This window comes from Dromiciops gliroides, chromosome 1 (genome assembly GCF_019393635.1).
Source record: "Dromiciops gliroides isolate mDroGli1 chromosome 1, mDroGli1.pri, whole genome shotgun sequence".
NCBI lineage: Eukaryota > Metazoa > Chordata > Mammalia > Microbiotheria > Microbiotheriidae > Dromiciops > Dromiciops gliroides.
This window is the reverse complement of record NC_057861.1, coordinates 264,034,722-264,059,941: the sequence shown is the minus strand read 5'-3', so window position 1 is coordinate 264,059,941 and position 25,220 is coordinate 264,034,722. Positions and strand designations below refer to the sequence as shown.

The following is a 25,220-nucleotide window of genomic DNA, read 5'->3' as shown; positions in this document are numbered from 1 at the left end:
TATATTTACTGTTCTGAGGACTAGTGTTCAGGTGGATAAGATCACAGCATTTTGTAACTAAAACGATACTAGTTAGCATTTATACAGTGATTTAAAGTTTGCAAAATGCTTTACAGATGTCAACTCATTTTATCCTTCCAGTAACCCTAAGAAATAGGTGCTATCAATACCACCATTTTGTGGATGTGGAAATTGAGGCAGACAGTGAGAAAGTGAATTGCCATAGCTAGCACGTGTCAGAGGCCAGATCTGAGATCAAGGTTAGTACCCTATCTACATCATCACCTACCTGCAAAGAGTATTGGGATGTAAGCTCACCTTTAGCATATGCTGATAACACCTATAGGACAAAACCAGTGGCCAGCAATTGTTGTCATTATCATCATCACCACCACCACCACCACCATCCTCACCACTGTTGCTGCTGCCATTGTTAATCAGTGGAAATAGTCAAGTAGGACATGTCAGAAGAAAAGAAAGTCTCAGTTTACCAAGGTTAACAGTTTCTATAGTACTTGAATTCATGTGTCATGTCCATGGCAAAATTGTGCAAAGATTGCAGTACTCAAGGACAATGGGGTTATACATGTGGATTTCTGTGCATGACCTTTCTCATAATTTCTTCTAAGATTTCAGGGTCTAGCACACTTATAGATATTGTGTGAGTAGGGATGGGAAAAGGAGCATGCTTTTAAGATGACAGATAGAGGCAGGGAAGGAGGGTTAGGGCTTGTGGAAATCAGGATTATAGGCTATATTCTGCTCACATTGTGAACATGTAACTTATGAGCTGTCACTGGAAGGAGTTAACTTACAAACCCATCCTTTAGCTACCGGCTTGTTCCAGAAAAGACGGCCATAAATGCCGCTCATTCCTCAGGCTGAATTATACTCTTTTCCCTTTGGTCCTCTCTCTGCTTCCTTCCATGAAGCACATTCATCTTTGCACAGATATGTACAATAATGGGCTCAGGAAAATGCTAGGCTTGTATACTTTGCCCTCGATATGCTTTGCTACTGTTAGAACAAAGAATGTGAAAAAAAAATCAGACTACAGAGTCCACGGCAGGGGATGTCTTGCCAACTTCAAAAAGAATAAATGTCCTTTCCTTGAGGTAAACCTAGGAGAAACAACAACTTTCTTAGGATCTTGTTACTAATTCAAGCACATCTTTGTTGGCAGCAGATGGAGGTTGGAGTGGGGAAAATAGTACTCTGCTGTTGCTCTGTGTACTAAAATATTGCAATGATGAATACTAAAAATATTGAAAAGGAAATATATTGTAACAAAATGGAGTTTCATCCCTAAGCAGAAATGCATCATATGTTCAAAGTTATGAAAAAATACTATTTCTATGGAATCCAAAATATACATACAGCATATCTTAGCTTCCTTAGAACTGTATTTCAAAGATAATATAAAATAGCACATCTTCATTCATTAATGCATAAGATTAGAAATGTCAGACCTGAAAAAACCCTTAGAGCTCTAACACCTTATTTTACATATAAGGAAACTGAGACCCATAGAGTAACTTTTCCAAGATCACACAGAGAGTTGGTGGCTAAATGCAGACCTGTACAGTTCTCAGGCCTCCCAGAGAAAAGTGTCTTGTAAATCTTAAAACACTACATGAATATGAATGATCATTATTATTTCTTCTAAACTATGCTTTCTCTTCCAAAAGACTTTTTAATGTGCATTGTAAATGTGAACAGAAGCTCCAATTTCCTTTTTATGCACTATAAGCTGATAAACTACATTTGATCATTTCTACTAGCTTAGACAATCACTTTCTTAAACTATAAAATTATGCTGTGGAACAGTAGCAGGGAGAAGTTTGAAGAGGTCATCTGCATAATTTTCTCTTCCTGTAGTTCTAGGATGATACTGATCAGAGGGATGCTGGCAAATGTTGAATGACCAGGTCGCCAAATCCCAGAAATTATTTTAAGTTTAAGATGCATGATTGACATATCCTTCCTCATTTTCTTGTCTAGACAATCAACAAAATGATAAATCAACCCTGATTTGTACCATTAGCCAGTTTCTGAAGACTACATGCTCATTCTGAATCTTGAACAATTAGCTCTCAAGCTGGTAAGAGTAGACTCCAGCATACCCCTTTACATTTATACTAGCTATCTGTGAAATTTTTTCTTTGGTATGTCAAATCCTCATTTAATCAAACCATTATGAGTATTGGGAGTAGGCTATGTCTTGGGGTAAGGTTGAGAGGATATAGCAACTATCTAAGGGACATCACCTTTCCGGTTCTTGGCCTGAAACCACTATCATATACTAAAAGGCATTTGATGAAAAGGGACATTGATAAGGGAGAAATTTAGGAGAGATGGGAGATATGAGCAGGCATCCAAGATGAGAGCATTGCACTTGGTTATATATAGGTTTCTTGATTTACTAGCCGTGTAGCGTTGGACAGGGGCAGCTAGGTGGTGTAGTGGATAGAGCACTGGCCCTGAAGTTGGAAGGACCTGAGTTCAAATTTCACCTCAGACACTTACTATCTGTGTGACCCTGGGAAAGTCACTTTACCCCAATTGCCTTAAACATCCAGGGCCATCTCCAGCCTTCCTGATGTATACCTTGCCACTGGACGCAGATAGCTCTGGAGGAGAAAGTGAGGTTGGTGACCTTGCACAGCCCTCTCTCACTTAAATATGAATACAATCACCCCAATGTCATTGTCATCTTCAAGAACATAGTACAAACAACGCCACTGACATTGGATACATCTTTTAAGCTCTTTGAGTCCCTATGATCTTTTTCTTTTTCTTTCTTTACTTTTTTTTTTTTTTGGCCGAGCAATGGGGGTTAAGTGACTTGCTCAGGGTCACACAGCTAGTAAGTGTCAAGTGTCTGAGGCCAGATTTGAACTCAGGTACTCCTGAATCCAAGGCTGGTGCTTTATCCACTGTGCCACCTAGCCGCCCTCGAGTCCCTATGATCTTGTGCAAAATTAAAACGATAATGTTAATAATACCTTATTCACAGGGGTTTTGTAGGGACCAAGTGACATAAATTCTGTTGGTTTTTTTTTCAGGGCAATAAGGGTTAAGTGACTTGCCCAGGGTTACACAGCTAGTAAGTGGCACATGTCTGAGGCCGGACTTGAACTCAGGTCCTCCTGAATCCAGGGCCGGTGTTTTATCTACTGCACCACCCAGCTGCCCCCAACATAAATTCTGTAAAGCAATATGTAATTATAAAGTGAAATAAAGATGGGTTGCTATTATTCCCTCAATTTATCAATTAATGATAGGCCGCCCCTCTACTAGCATCCATCTTTGGCAAAGGTGCCAAAGGTTTTCTTCCCTGATCTCTATCATCCCATAAAATTGTCTAAGTGAAATAATCCATGATGCTTATTTGTATGAACAGACCATCGAATTCAGAAAGATGAGTTTTCCTGTTTTTTGTTTTTTTTTTGTTTTTAATAGCTAGCAGTTTTAGAAAGAAGGTATCATAATTTGGCAGCAAGGACAATAATGATTAGAGTCCCTGAAAAATACAAGCTTTATTTTTATACATGCAAAATGAAGTAGAGAAGTGCTATTAGGAATACAGGTAATGTAGACATTAAAAATACTTTAAACAGAAATTTCAAAAAAAAATGAGGCAAAAATGACATTTTGGATTGAATTACCTAGGAAATTGACATGCTTCTGTATATCACTAGACATAGAAGGAGTGAACCAACCATAGAGAAATAACATGGAAATGAGTCCAGGAACATGGAGACTGATTCTCTCTGTCTGTCTCTCTCTCTCTCTCCCCCTTCTCATCTCTCTCTCTCCCCTCCTATCTGAATCTTTACACATCCATATATATGCCTGCATGCATACATTCATACATATACACATGCATAAATATACACAAAATATACATGTTAGGTGGTGCAGTGGATAAAGGGTCAGGCCTGGTGTCATGAAGACTCATCTTAATGAAATCAAATCTGTCCATTTACTAGCTGTGTGATCCTGGGCGAGTCACTTAATCCTGTTTGCCTCAGTTCCTTATCTATTAATAAAATGAAGTGGAGAAGGAAATGGCAAACCACTTCAGTGTCTTTGCCAAGAAAACCCTAAATGGGGTAACAAGATATTTATGTATTTGTATGTATACCTACACCCAGAAGAGATATATAGTATTTTTTCCAGATTATGTTTTCAGTTACTCTATTCTTGAGGCAACACGGAAACTATTATCATCCTGGAAATGATGATAGGGTGGCAATGATCATACTGTTAACATTTGCTAAGAATACTCTCTGTCATTTCCCCATGCCATGACACCTTTTCATACAACTGGGTTTCTTAAAGGATTAAGCAAACAAATAAAAACTTACAACAAAATAATTAAGTAGAAAGAAAAATTGATTTTCCAATTAGTTACACATACTGAAAAATGTTACGACCTTCACTAAAGGCTTATTCTTACTGTAACATGGAAGTAATCTTACTGGCAGATCCTACCTGGATGAAAAAAGTTTTTAGAATGGGCCTAGTAAATGACTGTGCTCCTGTCATCAAGAACCAGTCTAGAAGGGGTTGAGTCAAGATGGCAGAGGAGAGGCTGTGACTCCGGCAAGCTCCCAATAAACCATCCACTCACTCCCAAATAATGCCATTAAAAAACAAAACAAAACAAAACAAAACACCCAGAGCAGCCTAACACACATAAGAACAGAGTGAGACTATTTTCTAGCCAAAGACAGCAATTAGTATCACCTGCTGATCAGGCTGAGAGAGGAGCTCAGCCTGCAGCCTGGACCCAGCTAGAAACAGACAGTGCTTCCAGCACCTCAGAGTCTTCAGTGCCAGCGGCTTTTTCTAAGGCTCAGCTTGTGGACAGGTGAGGGGGTTCAATGGTTGAATGGGTTAAAGTGGCTGCAGTCTCTGCTAGGGTTGGGGAGAAGAGCCCCAGTTCTGAACCAGTGGGCCAAATCGACTGGTGGTGGCCCAGTTGGGGAGGGGCACAGGCACACCAAGCTTCTAACCATAGAGAATCAGATTTCAATCAGACATCTGCTTCCACACTGAGATGAGTAGGCAAAGAAAACAGTAGACAATAGACAGCTTCTTTGGGGGAGGGGTAGACCAGAATATACCCTCAGAAGAAGATAATAACAAAGTCAGAGCTCCAACATGCAAAGCTTCCAAGAAAAATATGATTTGGTCTCAGGCTATGGAAGTACTCAAAAGGGACTTTGAAGAGAAAGTAGGAGAGATGGAAGGAAAATTTAGAGAGATGGAGGAAAGAATAGAAAGAGAAAGGAGAGCAATGCAGGAGAGTCATGAGAAAAAAGTCAACAGTTTGAAAAGCCAAATGGTAAAGGAGATACAAAAGTTCTCTGAAGGAAATAATTGACTAAGAATTAGGATTGAACAAATGTGAGATAGTGAATTTATGAGAAACCAAGACACAGTAAAGCAAATCCAATTGAATAAAAAAATAGAGGGCAATATGAAATATTTCCTTGGAAAAACAGCTTACCTGGGAAATAGATCCAGGAGAGATAATTTGAAAATCATTGGATTACCTGAAAGTCATGATCAAAAAAGAGCCTAGACATCATCTTCCAAGAGATTATCAGGGAAAATTGCCCTGATAGTCTAGAAGCAGAAGGTAAAATAGAAATTGAAAGAATCCACTAATCACCTCCTGAAAGAGATCCCTAAAGGAAAACCTCCAGGAATATTTTAGCCAAATTCCAGATATCCCAAGTCAAGGAGAAAATATTGCAAGCAGCTAGAAAAAAGGAATTCAAATACTGTGGAGCTACAGTAAGGATAAAACAAGATCTAGCAGCATCTACATTAAAGGACAAGAAGGCATGGGATATGATATTCCTGAGGGCAAAGGAACTGGGACTGCAGCCAAAAATTACCTACCCAGCAAAACTGATTATAATCTTTCAGGGGAAAAAATGGGACTTCAATGAAAAAGAGTACTTTCAGGCACTCATGATGAAAAAACCTGAACTGAATAGAAATTTTGACTTTCAAATACAAGACCCTAGAGAAGCATAAAAAGGTAAACAGGAAAAAGAAATCATGAGGGATATTAAAAAATTAAACTGTTTACATTCCTACATGGGAAGATAATACTTCTAACTCATCAGATCTTTTCAGTATTAGAGTAGCTGAAAGGAATATAATTAGACAGAGGGCACAGTTGTAAATTGAATATAATGGGAAGATTTCTGTAAAGCATTTATTTTTTGTTTATCCTTGTTTTTTGTGGGGCAGGCAGGGTTGGGTGGCTTATGTCTGGGGCTGGATGTGTACTCAGGTCCTACTGGGTCCAGGGCTGGTGCTTTGTCCACTGTGTCACCTAGCTGACCCATGATGACATCTTCAAAATAAAGTTAAGGGGTAAGAGGAATGCACTGGAAGAGAGGGAAAGGGAGAGGTAGATTGGGGAAAAATAGTTCACATAAATGAAGCAAGAAAAAACTTATGGAGTAGAGGGGAAGATGGGGAAAGAGGGAGGGAATGAGCGAGCCTTACTTTCATCAGAATTGGCTCAAAGAGGGAATAGCATACACACTCAAGATGGTATAGTAATATATCTTTCCCTGTGGGAAAGCGGAAGGGGAAGGGGATAAGGGGGGAGAGGCAAAGGAAGGAAAGGCAGACTGGGGAAGGGGACAGTAAAAAGCAAAACACTTTCAAGGAGGGATAGGGTGAAGGAAGATAGAAAATAGAGTAACTATCCAGAGGAGGGAATAAAATAGAGGGCAATACAGTTAACAATAGTAACTGTAAAAGAAATGATGAGCAGGAACTGTGAAGACCCAATTGAGCTCCATAAAGACCCATGGGTAAAGACCCTTCAGTCTCCCTTAAGCCCTATACTGGTGCTTAGTAGTTTATGAAATTCATAATGTTTAAGGTTGAGTTGCAAAATATTCCAGAAAAAGACTCCCAACTGAAGGCTATATATTGTAGATATCTCTTCATGATGAAAATTGGCTTAGTTTACCAGTTTTAATAATCAGACAATGTAATCCCCCTTCATCTGCAAGACTATCTTTAATTTCTAACCTTGATGTTTCTCTGGCTCTGTAGACTCCTAGAATTTAGAAGTGAAAAGGATCTTCTTGGTCATCTATTCTTATTTATCTCATTGTATTTTATTTGCAGGGCAAATGGGGGTTAAGTGACTTGCCCAGGGCCACACAGCTAGTAAGTGTCAAGTGTCTGAGGCCGGATTTGAACTCGGGTCCTCCTGAATCCAGGGCCGGTGCTTTATCCACTGTGCCACCTAGCTGCCCCTGTATTTTTTAACAAAAAATAAACTTTATTATTTTTCTTTTTATTATTATTGTTTTTAATGTTTTCATTATTATTTTTCAATTAATGTGAATTTATCTTCTCTTTCCCCTACCACCTCTTGTTCCAAATTGAAAAAGAAAGAAAAACAGCCCCTGTAACAAATGTGTGTAGTATGTTCATCTCATTTTAAAAGGTGAGGTCCGAAGAAAGGTTGAGTAACCTGCCAAAGGTCACATTATGAATGTTATAACAAGGGAAGAATGAGAACCCAGGTCTCCTGACTGCTGTCCTATCTTCTTTCCAAAACACCAAACTACCTTTCCCAACGGATCAACCTTAAGAGTGTGTAATTTAAGATTCTAAATGTGGATTCTAATCTGTTCCCCCAGTTTTGGGGGAAACTGACTAAAAATCACTGATAAAACGAGTTTAGGTTTTTAAGGGTTTATTAGAAGCCAAAAAGCCCCCGCGCTCTCTGCACAGGCTCCCTTTCCTCCTTCCTGTCTCCTCCCAGACCATAGGAGGCTCCTCAGGTTGATTGGCTGGTAGCCTTGATAGACAGCACCCATGAGCAAACGTCATTTCCTGACACCAAGGAAAAGCCACAATGCCTCTGAGGCATTTTCCTCATGGTGGAGCTTTCCCACAGCAAGTCTCCAGTAGGTGGCATCATTCCAATCATTACAGTCCCCCCTTTTGTTCTGTCAAGGAAACAAAGGACTTGATAGTGGTGGCGGCAGAGGACTTCACAGGAAATTTGAGGAAAGATAGGAATGCCAGGCTGTTAGAATTCTGTTCTCAATCTTTTTCTTTCTATTTTCCAATAAACCCTTAAAAACCTAAATTCGTTTTATCAGTGATTTTTAGTCAGTTTCCCCCAAAACTGGGGGAACAGATTAGAATCCACATTTAGAATCTTAAATTACACAAGAGAATGTTTTGTTGTTACTGTTGTTGTAAGATAATTTCTGTCATATCTGACTCTTTGTGACCTCATTTTTGGGTTTTCTTGGCAAAGATACTGGAGTGGTCTTTCTCCAGCTCAATTTTACAGATGGGGAAACTGAAGTAAACCAGGTGACTTGCCCAGGGTCACACAGCTATTATGTGTCTGAGTCTGGAAGGTATATATAGCCCTCTTAGTTATTTTCATTTGAGTTTGTGTGGATATGGAGAAAGTAATGGCAAATCACTCTAGTATCTTTTCCAAGAGAAACCCAAATGGGGTCACAGTGTCAGACATGACTGAAATGACTCAGCTACCATCACCACACCAAGGATATTAGGAAATCCATCATATAAAATAGCCTACAGTTATCTAAATTCAATATTCTCAGTTCCCTGCCTTTCTAATTAGTTTTACCCTTTCTTTCTTGAGATATGGGGCAAATTGGATGATCGACTTTGTGATTCACTTGTTTCCCCCTCTTCCGCATATTCCTTTTTTATATACTCTTACTGATTAAATACAGGATACCCAATAATAGCTCTACATCAGTGTCAGTCATAGATTTCAGGAACAAAATTAATTTAACCTCAAAATAAATTTACAAGGTGACCATATCTAAATCTCTTGCTCTTTCTTTCCTTTTGTTCCCTTTGAACATGGGACAGCATCAAGACAGCATCATACAGTGGGAAAAGCAGAGATTGTGGATTCGGATGACTGGGTTAAAATCTTGTCTCTCCTGCTTACAGTCTGTGTTACCTCAAGCAAGTTACTTAAATGCCCTAGGCCTCAGCTTCCTTACCTTTTGCTTTAGCCTCCATTTCCAATCCAACACTCCGAAGTAAATTCTGTCCTGTCCCTCTGGTCTTCTGATTGATGAGAAATCACTCTAATTAGTCCAACTCAGATGCAGAACACTGCTGCTGCTCCCTGACCGTGACCATACCATGCTGCTGAACGTGCTCAAATTGATGGGCGTTTACCTTGCAACCCAGTTCTTTGGTATGAGGGGGGAAAAAGTGTTTTCTGCCTTTCTGGTCCTGCAATTACTTAATACTTTAAGGATCTATTATTTTCTCAGTATGAGTACTCCCTCCTTGATATGTATTACAATCCCACTATACCCTAGAGAAGGTGGCATTGGATTTAGTCTTTGAAGGATTGGTCATTAGAGGCTTCTGTGATTGAAAGACTGTCACCAAATAAGTATGAGCCTCTTGATATTTAGCCAGGCAGACTATAGGGAGACTATCACTTCCTTATTCCTGGAACCCTTGTCTCCAATAGAGCACAAGATTACATGGCTTCTTTTTGATTGCCACATCACAATGCTGACTCATATTGAAAATCCAGTCCACTGAAACACCTAATTCTGTGTTTTTTGTTTTTTCAGATAAAGTTCTGTCTCTCTATTCTTCACCTTTCTTATACTTGTGAAGTTGGTTTTTGGGAACTTGTATTAGATTTTACATTGCTGCCTGAATGAACACACATACACACACACGCACAAAAACACAGATACACACATACACACTCTGTCTTATAAGATTCAGTCTAAATTCTAGCTCATCAAGTTCAGTCTTGGACCTGATCATTTTCCATTAGTTTGGCTCTAGCTTCCACCTCTATGTCATCTGCAAATTTTATTTTATTGTTTTTCTATGTTGTCACACCTGGAAGTATAGCCAGACACTCAGGTCCAATTCCACTGCCAATTGGCATGAGAGCTTTGACTTTCTCTGTTTCTGATTTATGCCTCTTTCAATAGTCAGTGGAGATAGTGGGGAAGGCTCTGATGTTGGGGGCTCACCTGACTGGTGCCAGACTGAGGCTGATTCCTTTAAATAATAAGCAGGTATAAATCTGACCTCAGTTTGGGCTCTACATGGAATGTTAGAATATTTTGTATTTTATCCAGTTTTGTGTGGCTGACATTTATCAGACACCTCTCAAAAACAAACAAACAAACAAACAAGCAAACAAAAAAGCAACCTAACAAACCATTAAACAGTTCCCTCATCTTCTTCAGCTTCTAAAGCTACTTAAAACAAGCTATTTTAAACAAAATTCCAAGCTACTTAATTTTTTCTTTTTCAAAGTACTGATAAAATGGTTGTTTTTCTATTTTTTTTAGCAAAAAGGCATAAACACATATACATATCTACAATATATACTACTTATGTGTGAAATAACTACATAACTAGTTATCAGAAATGCACTGCTAGCTGTCTGAATCAGAGAGCACAATTCACTCAACTTTTTTCTGTCCACCATAAAAAAACCCCAACACTTTAAATAGATGTTTTCAGTAGTCTACAAGTTTGGGGAAATTACATTTCTTTTTTTATGTCCCAAAATTGATGATGGGGAAAAAATAAGAATTAGATAGGTACACAAGTACTTTTCATCTTATTATGCTAGAGAAATTCACAGAAAACCCTGGAGCTCTCACTGTCTCTGACATTGGGCAATAAAAGAAGTCAAGCTTTAGACAAAAGAGAATGATAATGACAACCATAGTGACTTAGCAAAGGAGAGAATCTCTGGTGAAGTAATAGATACATAGGGCTCTGAATGGAATTTAGGGATAAAGCAGGGGGAACAATGACAGAAAAAAGGGAGAGCAACACAAACTTTGGTAAGTCAGTATTAGAGGGGTTGATTTCATACCACTTACCTGTGTACACTCAGCAACATGTGTTTACACCAAGTGGTTTAAAAATGTGGAGCCCAGATTTTAGGATTGGGAGTAAACTCTCAGGGCTTGATTTTTATGAGGGCTTTTAGTATAAAGAATACTGCAGGGTCAGAAAGAGGTGTCAGTGGAAGTGGAATTAGAAAAATCCTATAATCAGTGCACTGTATAGCTTTATTGATAGGGAAATTCTCTGCACATTTTATAGATAACTCTTAAGGGTCCTCTTCAAAACTCTTTAGTGTGAAAGTAAGTTGAGTAGGATAAAATAAATAATTTCTTTTTCATGATAAAATTGTACTCATTATTAAAGGTTTTTATGGTCGTTGGCTTACTTTGAATAGGAACTGACATGTTATACTATTGACCTATCTTTTTTTTTATTATATTAATATAATGCACAAAAATATCACTGGAAGCTCTAAGGATCTAAGGAACTATACTAGTTGAAAGTGGCTTTATATATGTATATATGTATGTGTATATACACACATACATATATATATATATATATATATACACACACACACACACACACACACACACTTATACACACATGTAGGAGTGTCTTTTAACCTCAGACACATTTCTCCCCAATCTCACACAGTATCTGTTGCCTTGATCCCTCAACCTCATAAATCTTCAGACTGGAAATAGAAATACCCCTTGGCCAGTTTTCAACCTCTGTTGATCAGAATTTAACTCTTGCCTGCAGCATCTCTTCCTGGTGCTAAGGATCACTGCAGACATCTCTATAATACTTGTCCACAACCAATTAGAATGGTAAAATGAGCCCTTGGCAGGACTTGGACAGTGAGTCTTGAGTTTGGGTGAGAGAACAGAAAAATATTAGGTTGGAGGATGGCACCAGAACCTGAGGATATCAATTTATTTCCAGGTCAATACCATGAGTACAGGAAAACACAGCAGCAACGAATGACAAGTGAGACTAGGCTTCATTCAACTTAAAGGTACATCTCTATACGTCACAACACTGGAAGATTATTCCTCCACTCAGGGTCACTCGTGTTCTTTCTTTATCATCAGTTTATTTATTCAATTTACATTTTTAAAATTTCATGCCTAAAGAGATTCTTAAACTCTTCTAGGAAATATTCTGGCTGATTCTAATAGTCAAGCAGGAGCTATTAGCCATCAAGTCTGCCCAGGTTATATTACTTGATACATCAAACTTACAGGAATCATGTATAATTCTCTGCTTAAATTCTGACACAAAACAATTGACTACCATGATATACAATAAAACACTACCACTATTGAACAATTTTTTCATTCACCAGTTACTAAGCACCTACCATATACAGAATATTTTGTTAGGCACTGGAGAAGATAGAGAATTTTACAAAGACCTAAATGATTGGAAGAAGCTATTTCATTGTAGCCATGTTTGTGGGTGTAATCCCAGACACATGATATATCTAATTTTGAGGGGATAGTAGCCAACTAAAATGTATAATAGAGATGAACCAACTATTATCTCATTGCCTAGCAAGATCAAAATGATCAATGAAACAGTCAAATCAGGGACTCAGATTTCTGAAAAGTGGCTAAATAATTGACATGCTTCCAAAGATAATGTACTTACATTATATTCAAGGGCATTGGCAGGAAGAAAAGGAATAGAAATTATGATATCTTCTCTAGGAGTGCTTATGCTTTCCCAAGGGGAAATAAAAAAAAATAACAGTGAAGAGCCATAAGAGGTTTCCAAATAACATATCAGGAAATTGACAGATACTCTACACCCTCCACATGGCTTCTGAAGCGATTTTGCTAAGGTAGAGTTTTGATTATATTATCCCTATTTCCTCAATCAACACCAGTAGTTCCCTATTACCTCCATGACTAAATGGAACTTCCTCAGTTTCATTTTTAATACTCTTTATAACATAGCTACCGTCTGTCTTTCTAGTCACTTTATACACTACTCTCTTCCATGAGATCTGTGGTAGAAACTGACCTATAGTACCTGCTGCTCTTCACACACGATAGTCCTTTCCCATCTCTCTTTCTTCCCCACCCCATCTCTCTTTCTTTGCACTGACTGTCCTCCAGGTCCGGGAGCTCCCTCTCCTTACTTGTGACTTTTAGGATCCCCAGCTTCCTTCAAGATTCAGCCCAAGACAGATTTTTTCGTGGTTTCTAAGAATTGGAGATCAAAGGGATGCCCATCCATTGGGTAATGGCTAAACAAGCTGTGGTATATGATAGTGATGGGATATTATTGTGCTATAAGAAATGACAAGCAGGATGATTTCAGAAAGGCCTGGAAAGACATGTATGAAATGATGTATTGTGAAGTAAGCAGAACCAAGAGAACATTGTACACAGAGACAGCAATATTTTTTGATGAAGAACGGTGAATGACTTAACTATTCTCAACAATACAGTGATCCAAGACAGTCCCAAAGGACTATTGATGAAATATGCTATCCACCTCCAAAGAAAGAACTGATATTGATGGAACAGACTGAAGCATGCTATTTTTCACTTTCTTTCTTTTTTTTCTTTTAATCAAGTTTTCTTGTACAAAATGACAAATATGGGAATACTTCACATAATCAAAAAAAAAGATTCAGCTCAAGAATCATCTTCTGTAAGAGGCCTTTTCCTCTCTCTCTGCTGTTAATATCTTCCCTTCAAACAAATTCTTCCTTGAATAATTAGGTTTGATCAAGGTCTCAAAGAAAATGATGAGCATGGATTTTCAAGAATTTTTCAAATAGGAAAAGTAGTAAAATCAGCATTAGGAAGGGGGAGATAGCAAGACATTTGCAAGGATCAGCAATCACATTGGGACATTTGGAAAAGAGATACTTTTTTCAGGGATGTAAAGATTCATGGCTAATACTCTCAGACACTGCCCTAAGAATACAAGGTAATCAAGAAAAAGCTGGAGGCTCCAGAACACGTAACTATACCCTATCTGTAATCCTAAATCATAACTGGTCTTTCCCAGAGAAATTCCAGGTTCTTTTAGATCTAGATAAAACAGGATATAAATCAGTGGCCCTACCTAATATTTAATGTTCAAGACCCATTCACAAAGTGCTATTACTTATCCATCATGACTCCCAACCTGTGAATATTGTTAATAAATACTATGCTTTACTTTCAACTTGATACCCTCTCTGCATGTTTTAATTTCTCTCCTGCTACCACAAGTATATGGATGCTGCATCAGTAAACCTTACCTTAGGTCATGAGCTGTTGCCCAAGACTGATGCTATCTTCTCAGCAGTTGCATCTACTCCTCAAGGCTCATATTAGAGATCATAGGGCACAATGACTGGAAAGGCACTACTTTTGACCCAACTGTGGAACCACCTTAATTGTTTCCTATAACACTATAGCTGTCATTAGGGGACTTCCCCACATTATAATCCTTGGGCTCCCCCACCTTCAACAATATAAGAAACAAAGGGAAGGACACTTCATAAACACAAAAAGAAGAAGCTAATGGTAAATGGCTTAGTAAGACAACTAATGGATGGTACTGAATGCTATGCATAAGGGTTTGAAATTAAACCAACAAGCAACAATGAACTCAAGTATAACCAGTATTTCTATACTTTAACTTGCCTTAAGTTTTCGAAGTACTTTACATTCATTATGTCATGTTACTCATGAAAAAATTCTGTGAGGTACCAATATAAATATTATTATATTTACTTAATAGATGAGGAAAACAGGAATATCAAGTGATTCGATAGTGTTCATACAACAAATAGTAAAGCCAGTTCTCAAACCCTAGTGACTCGGAGTCTGCTGTTGTTTCTGTCACACATAGTGATGTGTGCATTGCATGATTCTGGTCTAGACAAGATGAAGCCAAACAAGAAAAGGGAGGGAGGGAAACTACCTTGAACATTATTTCAATGTTTTAGGTGAGAGGTAACGAGAATCTGAACTGTGTACGTAGAAAGAATCCATTGAATCTAAGGACTATCTCAGAGGACATGTTTATATTTCTGAAATTGACTAAATGTGGGACAAAGAAGGGGAAAAAAGTCCACTGTTATTTAAAATTTTTAAGTTTGAGGGTCTGGGTAAGTAGTTTTTTCTATTCAGAAAAAAAGGAAATATTGATGAGAGAGTACAGGATTCCCCTCCTCCCAGGGGTGTGTGTGTGTGTGTGTGTGTGTGTGTGTGTGTGTGTGTGTGTGTGTGTGTGAAGGGAATTGATTTAGTCCTTTTTTTATTCCACAAATATACTTCCTCCCCCTTGCAACAAAATTTTCACTTTCAATAGCATGGTTCCGTCCTCTACACACACGCCTTCTTCCATGCAAACTATTTATTTAAATTCTGGCAATCATCAGGTAGGCAGCTAAGTGGCTGCAGTGGATAAAGCACCTGCCCTGGAGTCAAAAGGATCTGAGTTCAAATCTGACCTCAGACATTTACTAGCTGTGTGACCCTGGGCAAGTCACATAACCCCATTTGCCTCAGTTCCTCATCTGTAATTGAGCTGGAGAAGGAAATAGCAAACCACTCCAATATCTCTGTCTAGAAAACCCCAAATGGGATCAAAGAGAATTGGACATGACTGCAATGACTTGACAACAACAATAATTATCAGGCACCATCTGACGACTCAACAGCCATACCAATCACCAACCTCTGAGACTTAGCATGCTCCAAGTGGAACTGGAATGCTTTCTAGTTATACTCAAATAAGCAGGCCTGTAATGCCCAACACAAAAAGCAAGAGGGGTCTCTGAACTTTGGAGACCAGGTATGGCTATCCATCCACCACCTGTCATTTTCAGAACTCAATGTGAGCTTAGCCAAGTCAGAGGATCATAAAGAATATTTAATCTACCCTTCCATCCTTTCCCTTTTTGTCTCCCTCCCATTATCTCCCTCTCTCTGTCTCTCTGTGTCTATCTCTGTCTTTGTCTCTCTGTCTCTGTCTCTTTCTGTATCTGTGTGTGTGTGTGTGTGTGTCTTTCTTTCTCTAAGTAAAGCCAAATAAAAAGGTTAAGTAAATTGATTAAGGTCACAAGGATGTAGCAGGTCTAGGATTTTGAACCTTGACTCCAGATCCAGTGCTATTTTCAGCATACTGTTATTGCTCTAAAACTCAGTTTCCTCATGGAGATAGTTATGCTTGAATTAGTGCCACCATGATGAGGTGGAAAGAGCACTCAACTAGAGTCAGCAGAGGCCTGGCTTTCAATCCTGACTGACTCTAGCTGTCCCAGGGGAGGCAGCATGCTCTGGTGGAAAGAACACTAGTTTTGGACTTGGGCTCATTCAAATTATGTCTCCTCTACTTATTACCTATGTAATCTTCAGTAAGTCACTTAATTTCCCTGGGTCCCAGTTTCTTCATCTGTAAAATGAGGTCACTGGACTTAAGTCCCTTCCAGCTTCAGATCTATGATCCTTTGAAACCTGAGCAAGTCACAAATTGTTCTGAGACCATTTTCTCCTCTGAAGAGTGAGAGGGTTTATTGGGGGAGCACTTTGTAAACCTTAAAGTGCTATAAGAATGTTGGCTACTGTTACAGCTAGGCCTCCATCTGAGGGTTGTAAAAACAAGCCTTTGTAAATGGAAAAGTGCTGTATAAAAAGTAAGCTATTATTATTGAATTAACTTAGATCCAATAACTGAAAAAAATCCCAAACCAAAAAAACAACAACTTTATCCTGGACCTTAAAGAACTAGCCTATTTGAAGAATGAAAAGTTATATCTTAGATTACAGGGATCTAAATGGAAGGGAGGATGAATGATTCCCTCCATGCAGCATTTTATGTGCACAATTAGGCACTCAATAGTGCCTTTTGGTAATGACAACTGGAGAAATGTTTGTAGGTTAGCAAAACACAAGCTGACACTACCTTCTAGGCTGTTTCAGATTATAAACCTCAGGGTTTCATGAGAAAATCCTTAAAGTAATCCACCCTAGCCTCAATCTAGAGAACATTTTTAAATTGGTAGGGGTAAAATCTTGGGATGCAGTTTATGATGTTAACCAAATGAAATTGGCAAAAAAGCTAAATAAAGAACATTAATTTAGCTGGTGTAACTTTCATATATAACATTCCACTACCACCAAGAAAAATTTTGCAGTGATAGGTGTGAACCCTTAAGAGGATAAAGAGATTTTATCTTCTATATTTGGATAAGGTGTAAGCTTTCCTCATCTGACTTCCCAACCACAGATGTCAATGGTTCCTTAGTCTAAAAACAGAGTTGTATAGTATAGTTTGATGTCTACTATTTATAGGCATTTTTGTGTAAGGCAAGAAGAGTGAAATAGAAGATAAGGTTTGTATAATGCAAAAGAGAATCTTACATTTTAACACAGAAAAAAGGAAGGGGCATTGAAATCTTCTGGGTTAAACCTAGATGTTTTTTATTCTTTAAGACAGTAGTTTAATGTGAGATAAAATGCTATTTACAATTGCAAGAGCTAGAGATATTAATAGCTGCTAAAATGGACATGTGAATTGTTTTTTGGAGGCTGGGTGGAATTAGTTGGGAGGGCATATGATACAAATGATAAGGAAGTTTCTACCCAGAAAAATGCCGAATTTTCCTTAAAAAATTTCAGAAATTTTAACTTAGTTGCTTTGATTAAATGAGAATGAAATCAACTTACAATCAGTAGTTTCAATTGCTTCCATCTCTTTATCATCCATTTCTTCAGTGATTTAATACACATTTTTTTTTTTAGTGAGGCAATTGGGGTTAAGTGACTTGCCCAGGGTCACACAGCTAGTAAGTGTTAAGTGTCTGAGGCCAGATTTGAACTCAGGTATTCCTGACTCCAGGGCCGGTGCTCTATCCACTGCGCCACCTAGCTGCCCTCACATTTCTTATGTATTTACTCTGATATGTACAGCATTGTATTAGTCTTTGGGAAGATGTAAATATAAGACAGGTTCCATTTACATAATAATCCACAATTTGCAAAGATTTATGGCAACCTTTTAAGGAAGGGAGTTTCCTCATCTCCTCCCTTTACAATTGAGGAAAGTCTCCAAGAGTGAGTTCACTGCTAAGTAAGCTGGTAAGTAGAAAAGTTGGAAGTTGAACTCAGGGTTCCAATTTTTTTACCATACCACATGTACTTTAAATTTAAAGTACTTTAAATGCTCAGTTTCTACCCTCAGGGCACCAACATATTACATTAAGCCCACCAACTTGGAAGACTGAAAAAATATTTCCATGGAGCCAAGAGGAATAGAACTACATTCATTTATTTCAAGATAGGTAGGAATGGTTAGGACTTTAACAAGAAAGAAAGTACTTATTGAATCAGCAATTAGGATAGTGGGATCACAGATTACCTAGATGTCAATCTGTCTGAACATTATTGGAATGAATGTCTTTTCAGTTCAGCTGTATCTAACCCATTAGATGATAGAATGGGATTTTGAAAAAAAAAATCCTTTAATCAGTGCTTTGTGAGGTGTGTTAATTAGCTACTAGAGACCAGCAGACACAATGAAAGATCCCTGGTCAGAGTTCCCTTTACTAGGACCAACAAATTCCCTTCCACTAATCACGTGTATGTCAAGCAATGAGCCAAGGCTGGGGGCAATCTGCAAGTGGTGCTTAGTAGACTGTATAATGAGGGAGTGATGCAATACATTTCCCTGCTCCTAGTAATGCATCCCTGAGGATGTGGATGCTGCTAAATCTGACATGGTGAAGTAGTTTTTACTAGTATTGGTGATTATTGGCTTTTACTGGTTCCTATAAAACACATAAGAATTTTGATATCTTGACACTTCATCATGCAAGGGCTTCCTTTAGTACAGATTGGTTCATTCTACTACAGAAAGCATTGGCTCCTTTCTTCAGAGGCCTTTGAAATGTTACTTTTGGTAAAGAATTATTCATTTAAAATATCTTAGCAATGTTTTAAATTTGAAATACTTTCAACAAAGATGCAAAAAAAGATGCAAAAAGGACTTTGAGGTCTAGAAATAGATGTGTTTTCAGCTTGTTCAATCTGATTTTCCATACCTCTCTGCCCCAAAGCTGCTATTTTATTGAATCAATCAAAGAGCATTTCATAAGAACCTACTATGTACTAAGTATAGAGACAAAACAAACAAACAAACAAAAAAAACATTCTCTGCCCTGAAGGAGTTTATAATCTGGGTTCTTTCTCTCTCTCTCTCTCTCTCTCTCTCTCTCTCTCTCTCTCTCTCTCTCTCTCTCTCTCTCTCTCTCTCTCTTTCTCTCTCTCTCTCTCTCACTCTATCTCTCACTCTCACTCTCTCACCATACATACATGTATGCATACTTACAAACACACACACAAGAGCCCAAGTTTGGAGTAAATTGGGTTTCTAAGAGGTGAAAGAGTGCATTTTTGGCATGGTATATAGACTATATGCAAAGGCACAGAGTTGGGAATTGAAATTTGCAAGGGGTCAGCAAGGTGACCAGGCTGGCTAGACATAGAGGGTAGGTTGTTGTTGTACAGTTGTTTTTCTGTTGTGTTCAACTCTTCCTGAACTCATTTGGAGTTTTCTTGGCAGAGATACTGTAGTATTTTGCCATTTTTTTTCTCCAGCTCATTTTACAGATGAAGAAACTGAGGCAAAAAGAAGTTAAGTGACTTACCCAGGGATACATAGATAGTAAATGTCTGAGGCCAGATTTGATCTCAGGAAGATAAGTCTTCCTGACTCTGGGCCTGACACTCTATTCACTGCACTACCTAGCTGCCCTAGAAGGTGTAGAAAGGGGCAATGTATGATGAGAAAATTAAGCTGAAAAAGAGTTATAAGGAACTTTAAATTCCAGAGGACTAGTATTTAATCCTATGGGCCAGGTAATAGAGAATCATTGGGGTTTTTTTTTAGAAGGGAAATAAGAGGTTCAGAAATGGGATTTAGGAACATCAATTTGGAATCAAAGTGAAGGACTGATTGGTGAGAGAAGAAAATTGATGTAGTGTCTAATTCACAGGCTATTGCAATAGCCCAGGCAAGAGGTGATGAAGGGCCTAAACTAGTGTGGAGATCATGTGAGTAGGGAGAAGGGGATGGATGCAAGAGATGATGTAGGGATAGAACAGATAAGACTTAACAACTGGTTGGATATGAGGAGTCAAGGATGACTCTGAGGTTGTGAACCTGGGTAGCTAGAAGGATAGTGGTGCCCTTGACTGATGGATTGGTAGAAAGATAATAAGTTCTGTTTTGAACATATTGAGTCTGAGATGCCTATGAGGCATGTAGTTGGATACATGAGAATATTTTTAGCCATGGATGAAATTGGCAAAAATCTAAATAGAAAGGAACAATCTAGTTGGTTTAACTTTCAATTGCACCAGCATCAGGGGAAATCTTTTTCAGTGATAACATGTATTGTTAGAATAAGCGTAATGGCCTCCCAAGGTGACTGCTTAGAGCCTTGTATATTTTCAGAGCTGAAAAAGGCTCTTAAAGGGGGCAGCAGTCATTTAGAGATACATTTTCAAGTCACAGATCAAGATTTTAGAGTTGGAAGGGGCATTAAAAATCACCAAGGTCCACTCCCTCATGTATAGAAGAGGAAATAAAGTACACAGAGAGAGAGAGAAGTTAAATACCTCAGATCTATCACATAGCTTTTTTGTGGCAGACTTAGGACTAGAAGAGAAGGGAATAAACATTTATATTGCCACCACTATGGACTGGGAACTGTGCTAAGCCCTTTATAAGTTTTATCTCGTTTGATCTTCATGATTGCTCTGGGAAGTAAGTAAGCTTTATTATTATTCCCATTCCATTATTGAGGAAACTGAGATATTTGGGGTGAAATAACTTGTTCAAGGTCACACAGCCAGTAAGTGTTTAGAACCCATGTCTCTTTTGCCATCATTCCAAAACAAGTTCTAGTGTATTTTTTATAGTCATACTCTGCATGTACTTCACATAATTTCAAGCATACCTTAAGATCCTCCGCTATTATTGGGTTTATTTTTACCATATCCCTATTTAATGTTTTAATTTCTCATTTGTTTATTCTGTCTTTATTCTGTAGAGAAATATCCTTAAGCCTCTTCCTCTTTCTCTTTTTCTCATCATTTTCAGAAAGTTCTTGTCTAGTAAGAATAAATTTAAGTCTTTTAAAAAGCATTCCCTCCCAAAGATTCAATGAAGTAAAAAACTCAAAGTCTCCTGGAACAAAGTCCAACGCAATCCAATCCTAACCAACTCAACCCAACCCAATTGCCCTTTCTACTCCTACCTTGTGGCTATAATATTCGCCCCACATAAAGGTGAAGAACAATAATGAGAGTGTTTGAGATGAAGTTCAAGCGGCAACTAACAATACTATAATTTCCAGAAATATTTTGTTCAGTGCCTGAAGCCAATGTTACTTGAACCATGACCTCACAGCTTAAACACTATCAATAGTTATAGAAAAGTAGAATAGTAAAGAATAAATATATAGTATGTGCACAGCTATTTTCTTCCCTGAACATTCACTCTCGGGGGGGGGGGGGTGGAATCAAGAAAAAACATTTTCTTGACTTTGTTCTTGGGTGAATACAGATATAAGTTAGCATTCACTCCTCTAACTGCCTTTCAGTCCCTATCTCTCTATCTCAGTATCTTTTCTATCTCTTCTCAGTTTGAATTTCAGGGTTGTCAGGATTCTTCCCCTTCGGTATGGCGATAAATGTTTAATAAATGATTCTCCAGAACTTATATATAGAAGTATGTATAGAATGATTTTACATACACACATATACATATATTTGTGTCTATAGCCAGCTCTAAGGCAGGAAAGGGGAGCAAAGAAAAAGGGGAAAAAATAAATTTACATGATAACTTTATTATATATTTAAAAGGAATAGCAAGTTGTACATAATAATTTTTTAGTTTCATGTGCAATCCTCTTTTTAAAAATTATATTATGGAAATGCTTGTTTTATTCCATAAATTAAATATAAAATAAGTAAAAATTTTAAAAAGGATTCTATAGAAAAAAAGTAGGTAAAACATACTTTTAATTTTAATCTACATTGTTAATATTTTCTCCATTTTTTTCTTGTCTAGCCAATCAACAGAATAATAACTCAAGCCCCGATTTGTAGCATTTTCTGAGTTTCAAAGTGTAAATGCACACACTGAAAATTTAACATTCAACTCTTAAAGCCAGCTGATCTGGCTTGAGCACCCTCTCTTCCCCGGTCCCCACCCCTCATCATGTGATTCTAACTCTTTTCACCAAGTCAGGAGAAATAATTGGGACTGCAGTAATTTCCAGGACCATCTTCACCGGTAGTCAAAGGTCCTTAGGTCCCAATATTATACTGAAAAGGAAGGGAAATCCTCCACTTGCACATCAGTTTCCCATCTTTAGAAATTTACACGAGTCATGTAGTCCCACTAGAAAATGTGTGTGTGTGTGTGTGTGTGTGTGTGTGTGTGTGTGTGTGTGTGTGCTGTTAGCACAATATAGTGTAGGTGAAGGATATTGGGCTAGGAGCCAGAACATGTGAGTTCGTGCTCACTCCAGCAACACATATACTAAAATTGAAATGATACAGAGAAGATTAGCATGGCCCCTGCACAAGGGTGACACACAAATTCATGAAGCATTCCATATTTTTAATGCTTATTATTTTAAAAAAAGGAAGATATAAGTTCTCCTAGAAGCACTCACAAAACTCATTAAATTCTATAGGTAAGGGAATACCTTGGCATCATCTGTGTTATGGATTCTCTGGTTCAACTTCATCATTGGCCAATGACATAAAGGAAGACTAGAAATGTGAAATGGCTTGGGCCACTCTTCTAGTAAATGACTGAGACAATTTGATTCAATTTAATAAGCATTTATTGAGGGCCCATCATGCTCACACATAAAGAAAAGTAAAATAAAAATAATTTCAGGAAGAGAAGGAGGGGTGTTATGCTAGTTATAAAGCAGGGGAATCAGAAAAGACATCTTGGAGGGGGAAGTGTTGCTGTTCAGTTGTTTCAGTTGTATCTGACTCTTTGTGACCCCATTTAGGGTTTTCTTGGCAAAGATACTGCAGTGGTTTTCCATATCCTTCTCCAACTCATTTTACAGTTGAGGAAACTGGGGCAAACAGGGTTAAGTGACTTGCTCAGAGTCACATAGCTTATAAGTGTCTGAAGTCACATTTGGACTCAGCAAGATGAGTCTTCCTGCCTCCAGGCCTGGCAGTCTATCCACTGTGCTACATAGCTGCTCATGAAGGCAGAAGGACTAGAGCTGCAATTCAAAGAAAGATAGGGATTCCAAGAGGTGGTGAGGAAGGAGTTGGGGGACTGTGTGTTTAAAGGCACAGAAATAGGAGGCGGAAAGCCATGCAAAGGCAACAGCAAATAAGTCAGTTTGGAATATAGCATGAATAGGGAGAGTAATGTGTAATCAGACTAATGAACAGTATCCAGATTGTGAAGAGTTTTGAATGCAAAAAATGATGTTTGTGCCTTATTCTAAGGGCAATAGTGAATCAGTGAAATTTCTTAAGCAGGGTAGGCTTAAGCTGGGTAACATCTGGAATGAACAGACATGTTATAAGAATATCAATTTGGTATCTATATGGAAGATGAACTGAAGAGGGAAGAGGCAGAGATAGATGAGGGAACTTTGGTAAGAGTTCTGTCAGAGATGATAAGGGCTTGATTCAGGAAGAAGTCTTGGGAGAGAGAAGGGGACAAATGAGAGATGATGGAGAGGTAGCAAAGACTTGATCACTACCCAAACATGAAAAGTAAGTGAAACTAAAGGATTGAGATTGTAAACCTGGATGACTAGCAGAACGACGGGTACCCTTGGCATGTATTGGAAGGGGTGTCAATTCAGGGTGAAAGATAATGTTTTACGGCATACTGTGTGTGAGAAACCTATGGTTCACATAGGTGGACATAGCTAGCAAGTAGCTGCTGATGAAGGACTGGAATTTAGAAGAGAAAATAGGGTGATTATTAAAGGTAGATCGTGTGTAATTTAAAATTCTAAATGTGGGTCCTAATCTGTTCCCCCAGTTTTGGGGGAAACCAACTAAAATCAGTGATAAAATGAGTTTAGGTTTTTAAGGGTTTTTTGCAAGATAGTAAAAGAAGAGAAAGATTGAGAACAGAATTCCTACAACCTGGCAATTCTATCTTTCCTCAACTCCTCTGTCTTGTCCTCTGCCGCCACCACAGTGAAATCAGGAACCCAAAGAGACAGTGCTCTCTGCGCAGGCTCTCCTTCCTCCTTCCTGTCCCCTCCCAGAAATGGGAGGTTCTTCAAGCTGGTTGGTTGACTGGGCCAGAAGTTCAAAGTTTTTTTAGATTCTGAGAACCATACTTTCTTAAGTACTCTCAAGTACCAGTCAGATGTGCTTAGAATCTAGTCAACTACTAATCCAGTCAAATCAGCTAGTAATCCACTCAGGTGGGCTCCTGAGTATCTGCCAAATCTCATCTATCACATTATCTTGACAATTCCATTATCTTGACAATAGGTAGAATAGTGGATAGAGTACTGGACCTGAAGTCAGAAAGATCTGAGTTCCAATCCAGCCTCAGACACTTTGTTGTTTTGTGACTTTGGACAAATCATTTAACTTTTTCCCACCTCACTTTCTTCAACTACAAAAAAAACAATGGGGATAATTTTTTATTATTCAGTCATTTCAGACACTTTCTGACTTCATTTGGGGTTCTCTTGGCAAGGATACTAAAGTGATTTTGCCATTTCCTTCTACATCTCATTTTACAGATAAGGAAACTGAGGCAAAGAGTGTTGTGACTTGCCTAGGGGTTACACAGAGAATGAATATCTGAGGTCAGATTTGAACTCATGTCTTCCTAATACCAGGCTCTTATCTACTGCACCACCTAGCTATCCTGGGGATAATAATAGCATCTACATTAGATTGTTGCTGTTGTAAGAATAAAATGAGACAGAATTTGTAAAGTGCTTTATACACTTTAAAGCACTATATAAAATGGTTATTATTATTATTGTTGTTATTATTATTAAAATACTTTGAAGTCACTGACAGAGAGATGACAGCTCAACCAATGGGTGTTGAGGATATCACCAAGAAGAATGAATTGAGAGAAGAGGGACCAACACAGGGCTTTTTGGGTACACCCACACTTGGATACATGAGTTGTTATTACTCTAAGTTCAGACTTCTTTCTACTATTACATATCTCACTGTGACCCTTGGTAAGTCTGAGCTTTTGTTCACCTATCAATAAAAAGGAGGTCATAATTGCCCATCCTATCTCATAGGGATCAAGTAAGATCATGTATGTGT

The 25,220-nt window shown here is 38.2% G+C and overlaps 1 protein-coding gene and 1 non-coding gene across 2 annotated transcripts in view; one reads left to right on the top strand and one right to left on the bottom strand.

Moving 5' to 3' along the window:
* Positions 1-25,220, bottom strand: part of XKR4 (XK related 4) — a 512,953-nt gene that overhangs the window by 126,951 nt on the left and 360,782 nt on the right.
* LOC122737488 lies at positions 22,438-22,544 on the top strand. The gene has a single exon (XR_006354323.1). It is a non-coding gene; the product is annotated as a U6 spliceosomal RNA (small nuclear RNA).